At 35.0% G+C, this 7396-nt stretch overlaps 1 long non-coding RNA gene across 3 annotated transcripts in view; it reads right to left on the bottom strand.

The window, feature by feature from the left end:
• Positions 1 to 112: 112 nt before the first annotated feature.
• The window catches only part of LOC135696689 (uncharacterized), a 36355-nt gene continuing 29071 nt past the window's right edge, over positions 113 to 7396 (bottom strand). Inside the window, exons 3-4 of one of the 3 annotated variants that reach the window (XR_016144836.1) lie at positions 5524 to 5581; positions 113 to 4320 (exon numbers count right to left, since the gene is read on the bottom strand). This is a non-coding gene — a long non-coding RNA (uncharacterized LOC135696689). Of the gene's footprint in view, positions 4321 to 5085; positions 5582 to 7396 lie in introns of those variants that run through there. The other 2 variants (XR_016144838.1, XR_016144837.1) reach the window with 2 other exon arrangements.

Genomic DNA, 7396 nt, shown 5'->3' with positions numbered 1-7396 from the left:
GAATTTTAACCGAAAGATGGTACTACACTTCAGCATGATTCCTTCTCTTCTCCTTTCCTGAAAAATCTTCCTCTACCCCAATGAGATTCTTTATCGACCAGTAGAATTTTAAAAAAATTTGGCTTACACGTTTCTAACAAGAAACTTGGGTCAGCTCTTTATACTAAAAGTTTCTTAATTTGCCATCAAATTTTGGCGTTTTAGTACTTAAAGTTTTTTAGTTGGTTTGTTATTGACGGAACCTTAAATTCATGCAGATCAAATTTTATCTGTTAAAATATGTTTTGTTTTCTATATTCCTAATCATCAGATAGACTCTTTTCAAAAAAATTAAAATTTTACAGTCTCTTAATTTTTCTTGAGCCTAGAATAAAAGTTTCTAAAAGCTTTGGCCATTCTAGTGCTTGTTTCTGATAAACCTTTTTCTTTTTAAAAAAGAAGGCTTGATTTTTGACAAATCATTTCGTCAGAGTCAGGGTTTGGTTGAATAACTTTCTTGGAACAAAATTTTTTATATGGCGTGTTATGATTAGGGTCATGACCTCCAAGTTGTTCGCTTATTCGAATAAGCCAAACCAACCGTAATCTTTAAACCCCCAGCCCCCCCCTGTGGTATTGAAACAGCTGATCCAATTATTCTTTCTAATTTTCAAGCTCCAGAGGTTCGATTGTACCAACACCATTATTTGCACTATAAAAATTAACACATATAATTCTTATTTAACTGAAGATGAGACAAGCTCATCTTGAAAAGAAAGCTCATCTTGAAGATGAGACAAGCTCATCTATAAACAAAGAAAACAATGACACAATCTAATAAACTGGGTTCCTCTTACAAACAGTGTCTGATATGTCTAGGTTATTGAAATTAATATTTTGCTAGACTGGAATTTGACTTTCCCGAAAGGAAGCTCAATAAGTTCATCATGGAGCTGAGCTTTCCAACAGATTTTTGCAGCTCATACGTTGAAATTTACTATGACCAGTCCCTGCTTAAACATACAAGGAAAATGAAAATAAAACCCTTTATTAATAATGTCATTTTGCATCATGCATTTATGCAAGCGGAAAAACTTTGAATTTCAAGACTAACTTTTATTAGTCTCGGTTGTCAAAGGCAAGAAGTTAACACCAAATGGCAGACTTAATCGGTCTAATATAACGACTCTTCTAAAGAAAGAAATAAGATCACTAATTTAAAGTTTTTGATCAAATGGTGATTTTACATCCTTGATATGTCATTTTAAACTATTTCTATTTGTTCACACAAGTCAACATAAAACAGTTTTGCTCCAAAGTATTGTTTGGGATATGCAAACCCTCAATTTAATGAAAACATTTTATGGGCTATGTATATCGTGCTGTCAAAGTTTCGTGATCAAAATTTTCACTGGAATAGCTTTTAAACAAAAGTTCCATCTACGGTATTAGGACACACCATTCCTGTACAGCAATTAAAATATTGACACCAAATAAAAGAATCAAAGAAATCAAAGATGCAAATGTTTTTTGAAGTTGAATAATAAATTGGAGAATTGCAAGAAAATAATCGACCTATTTTGTTAGTGTGCGAACAAGGAACGTCAGCGTACATATGAAATCGTTCAAAAGTTTACTCTTTTACTCCTATCTCATTGTAATGCCTCTCCGCAACTTGTTCAATATGCTGTTCCTCTTATACCAGGAAAAATACATTGTACCAGGAAAAGATTTTTTTTAAAATAATTAACGACGTTTCAAGCATAGCCCGTTATCAAGTAAGATTGAGAAGCGATGATGAAACTGAAACTTGGAATATTTGTTTTGCAAAGTATTAACGTAAACTGTGTTTGACCATGTTAACTCCTTTCCCTGCAGTCAGGTCTGTATATTGGCAAGATGTAGGTTAAAATCATGCTGAAGTTCAAGAAATAGCCTCAAGGAATGCCAAGTCGCAGAACCGTTGTCAAACAATAAAATTTCCTTTTTAAGAAAAATGTTAGATCATCTGTGTAGATTAGGAACAGAAGTGGACCAAGACAGGAGCCCTTATGGACACCATATATTATATTGCCGATACTAAAGAAGCTAGAATTGGCAAAACAGGGAATGTTCAATCTGGAAAGTAAAAAGAGGTACCTCTCAAACGTTCAGGCTTAAAAATAAAACAAATATTGCCGATTTTACTATACCTTTTAGAGTAAAGCACGTTATGACTGAGTACAAAAAAGAAAACCAGACAGGTACCCATGTGCCTATTGCAATAAAGTTGATTATGTACATTATTCGAAAAAACGAGACAATACACGCATGCTTTGCTCTTGATTGAATGCTTGAAGATTAAGTGCAATGACGTCATAGACAAGAAAACTTAGCATACAAACATAGAAAGAGCCACGTATAGTCTTAACTATCTTTTTCTAACTATCGCTGCATGATTTACTGGAGTAGCTTTGAAGAAGGCATTTTTATAGAGCATTGCCAATTTTATACTCATTGGAAATGAGTGACTGGGATATTTTTGACGTGTTTTTTGTCAGTCTATTTCAATTGATACAGACATGAATTTCGATTTATTATCTTTGATCCACCGGCATCCAATGTTCAGGAATACGGAAAACGGTGTTCAAGCTTTCGTTATTGTTGATTTGGCCTTCCATTACTTTGTAATTACCCAATTATAAGATATTTCCCAAAAATACTCTTCTCTTAGCTGGATTGTTTACATGAATACGAACTTCCTTATGATCGACATCAAATGGGCGTATTTGAGTCTGACTGCCAGGGTGTTCTACACATCTCTTGGTTTATCAAGTTGGAGAAACTGTTTATTGAACAGGACAGGTCTTAACCTGTCTGGTCAATTAAGGTGCATGTTTATAAAGCAAACACATATTTGAATTGCTGCATTAGCATTGGGCACTTTATCCTCCCAGCTTCCTTGTATTGCAGAATTTACAACTTTAAAAACCCACATGGAAAACCAAGTCAATTACTACAAGAAAATCCCAGATGCCGATCGTGTTGAGAAACAAAAGACGTTCACGAGGGTTCCGGGCAACAGAATCCTGCAGACGTAGGATAATCTTGCACCTTAGTAACAATCGTAAGCTTGTTGATTATTAACCAGATTAGAATCAAAAAGATACGTTTCCATTTATTCTAAGAAGATAAACATTAACCTCCATACAGGTAAGTATTTTGAACTTGACAGCTGAATGAATTAAGCTCTAACTTATGATGTTACATACGAGGTTTAACAGCATTAACATTTTCTCGTTTTATCCGCTTGTGAAGTGATGGTCTTCGTTAATTCTTAGCTGTTTTCTTTACTCCAAAGCGTGTCCAAAGAGTGGTATCACAGTTTTAACAAACCATTTCTTTCATTATTGTTCAATGATTATAGATCAAGCGGAGAGATAAGCAAAGAGATGCTACTTCTGTATCATTTGTGTCTCACATCTCCCCCTTCACGACCCCGAAATATACCGAAATGCCTGAATAGACATTGGCAAAGTCTAGTGCTTTTGAAGCCAGTGGCTACTATTTCCCCTTTCACCCCATCGAAAGACTCTTATCACCACAAAAGGAATAATGCAAAACCAATACTTGAGCCCCTGGATGATTTAACTATAGCCTTTGCTTAAACGCTCTGAGAAATAAGACGCTCTATTCGTATGTTAAAAAGTCAGTTTAGCTGTTTATTAGCCAGATAAAAGCAGCAAATGCTTTTATCCTCTGTATTTGTATATGATTTTCACTTTAATTTTCGATTACCGTTCATTGTTTCTTTGAGTTTTTAAAAAAGTCAGTTTAGCTGTTTATTAGCCAGTTCAAAGCAGCAAATGCTTTTATCCTCTGTATTTATATATGATTTTCACTTTAATTTTCGATTACCGTTCATTGTTTCTTTGAGTTATCAAAAGCAGTTTTAGATTCAGCATTGCTAATCTGACCCAGCAAATAATTAGGAGAAGGGAAAATATGATAAAAACAATCCCTAGGTGGAACCGTCTTCTTTCTCTAATTCAGAGATTGAATGATACTTTTGCTTATTAAAAAGCTTACGTTACGGTGTTAAGAGAGGTTAAATGACTGTCACTTTTGTAAGACAGATAAATCGTAAAAGATCTACGAGACAGATAGAAAGATTCAGATAATTTTACTTAAAAGGCCAAATTAGGACACTAGACTTACCTCTAATTGGGTAACGACCCTCTTTCATCCACATAGATCCTAAAAAAGGAAATCGTTTCTAATTGCACTTGTGCACTTTCGGTCTTACTTGATACTGTGAATAATACAACCCTCTGAACATCTCTTTTTGCGATTCTTCAGTCTCTAGAAAGTAGTTAAATGAAATAATGATTTTCTCTATTAAAGATCAATACTTTTCCATCAAAAAAGCCATGAATTGAATCAAACATGGATGTTGGAAGCATTCATGACTTTGAGCTACGACTTTAGGAAGGGCACTGATCACGGTCACCAGTCAGCAAGAAATTGACAGCAAGAATTTCAACTAAAAATTTCACTTAAACCTCGGGACGAGGTTCTTGCGCTCTTGCTCCCTGGTTTATACGTCTCTGAATCTTCACTTCCTTTAAGCTGTGCCCGATTGCTAATGCTAGAATGATCAACTAGCATTAGCGATCGCTATATTACTCAGATCTTTTGGTTTTACATTCTGCTTTACTCCTTTCTTACCATGCAGTTTTAAGTGGATTAATGTCAAAAGTATTAAGCTCATAAGCAACCCAAAATTCAAACTTTACGACAGTATTATCTCTTTTTAGGCTTGCGTCACATACCAAAACATGGACATAACCCTTTTAAAACATGATAAACGGGTGAGTTGAAAATTTCTTATCTAAAAATTCCTTCTCCTAAAGTCAGCGGTTAATATCTGACTATATGCGCCACCAGCTTATGATAAACATCCTGGATTCAGAACTAAGATGCTTCACTTCTTCACGGCTCGCTCATGCTCTCTTCTATTGCATCATTAGATTAAAATTGTCATATAATTCCACCAGCTGGATCATCATCCATCAAAACACTTTTCCGCTAGCAAAACAATTTGCTAATGTTTTTGTATGTATCATATGTTTCCATTATATCCACTATTGCTTTTTCTCTCATTCTGCACTCGTTTTTGTAACTTACAATGTCAAAAAAGTAAAAAGTTGGCCACACCTTTAGATTAGCGCAATCTGGACCTAAATATTTTATTTCTTTGCCAGCCTTTCCTGGTTCAATGAAACAAGTAAAAGCCCTCTAGTCTCCTTGTTTTTTGGAACGATAGTTTCTTTGATACTATTCCATTTTTGTACTGACTTGGCTCAATTCTCATATATTGATGATATAAATTTCGTTATAGACTTTTTCCGTCAGCATTTTCATACGTTGTATTCAAAATTCCAGCATCATATTCCAAGAGAAAGTCTATTATTAGAATGATTCATGGGGCTGCAGGAATTCGGTAATATACGTTTATATATCATTCTACACCCTTATATTCCAAAAACGAGAAACTATAGTCACCTTTTTATTCTCTGTACAAGAAGAGAAGACTGTTTATGTCTGATACTGTATGCAGAACCTAGAATAAAGAGAATCAAATTAGCTTCGATTTTAGATAAGCCCCAGTCACGCCCGCTACGCGAGCATGCTGCAGCCCTTTTGTCCACGAGAATAAAACCTGTCCACGAGAGATATATCAATTGACACAAATGACCAAACACATCTAGGGTGGCATAGGTATGTAGTGCACACCCTCGCACCCTATCTGCACTCAGTATTGAAGAAAATTAAGTGATGGCATAAAGAAATATTCGGGAAGGGAATTGTCCCCCCTTTCTTTTCCCAAAGCATGGTTTAACTTATTCCGTAAATAATGAATAAATATATATTTTTTGGTGCTTGAGTATATATTGGGGAGGGGGATTTGTTAACATTTTCAAAATTCTTACCAAAAAAAGCAGTTTTAGAAGGTTGTAGCTCTAAAGCGATGCAAAAGGCGTTTTAGTGATGTAAGAAGTTGTGCACTTTCCGAAGGCTACGCCCATAACCCTACTACTATCTTCTTTAGCAGCTTGCTTCACCAGTGACCATATTCATGGGAAATTACATTGAAGGTACTGGGTAGAATCTAATCTTAGTAGTATCTTTACAGAATTTTAGTGAAAATTTTCTTCAGCACTTATTAATTTCTAATGACGCCTCTTATACTTTTGCTATTTGATTTTGCGGGGTAGTGTGGGGGCGTCACAGCCCACAACTAGCATGTGGTTGAAAATGAAATATTTCAAGCAATTGGAAAGTTCCTCTGTGAGCCAGTTAATCTATAGAAGTGATTAAAGAATCCATTGCGGTTGATGAGAGCTAGTTTTAATAGTCTCTGATTCAAATTATGATTAGAAAATTGTTTGAGTAGGATTGATAAAATTTGGTAAGTTCATAACAACAATAAATTCTGCAGTAGTTTCATGCGTACTGAGCAGCATGAAATATGCCAAACAAATCTCGATGGAGAGATGATCTAAGAAAATTAAAAGGGTATCAAGGAGGCGGAGCAGATGGAAAGTTTGCAGTGTTATGCAGAAGCAATGAGCCTCTTGCAAAAATTTATCGATTACCATTGGATAACGCGACAAAAAGTTGAGTAGTTAGACTGAATGAAGTAGCCCAGTATTCTTCAATGTTGCTTTCATTGGTACATACAAATAGGGGTGCCTTATCTCTTCGTTTTGAAGAGTTTTTGTTTTGTCAAGTATGCATGGTTTTGCAAAACAAACTCATGCTGAATTAATAGAGATATATCTTGACGTTCTTCAGCATTATGGAAAGAAGATTGGGCCCTTTGCAGGTCTACACACATTGATAAATAATGCACTGCATTGATCGTACCCTTTTAACTATTTGAAATTCTATTATAGGCTCAAAGTATACAAAGATGTATTCCAAGAAAAAATAAGGTGACATCTCCCTGTTTACAACAATAGACAAAGACCCCTCCCCCCCCCCCACCTAATGTTCCTACACAAGCTCCGTATCATACAAATGTAGCCAATTATGGAACTCAATTCCAAATGAGATAAAGTACTCCCCTACATTATCAATTTTCAAGAAAAAATTCTCAGAATTTACATCGTTTAATTGTACTTGTAATCTTTGCAAGGAATATGTTAGTAACATCGGTTATATTTGATTTATATTATATTTAGCGTTGGTAATTTAAATTAGTTGGTTTTAATTAGCTTGTATGCATAGCTAGAAATTGTACCAACTTTAAATAAAGAAAGAAAAAAATAAAAAGCTGGAAAACCTGAACCCCAGGCACCCGACCCACATAAATTTGAACGTGAAAATAGAAGAGAGTAGACAAGAATAGTAGAAGCGTCTAGTCTAGGTGGAA

The sequence above is a fragment of the Rhopilema esculentum genome, chromosome 18 (genome assembly GCF_057945365.1).
Source record: "Rhopilema esculentum isolate cy_ngs chromosome 18, ASM5794536v1, whole genome shotgun sequence".
NCBI classification, from domain to species: Eukaryota; Metazoa; Cnidaria; class Scyphozoa; order Rhizostomeae; family Rhizostomatidae; genus Rhopilema; species Rhopilema esculentum.
The sequence above is the reverse complement of the archived record's forward strand: the minus strand, read 5'-3'. Positions and strand labels throughout refer to the sequence as shown.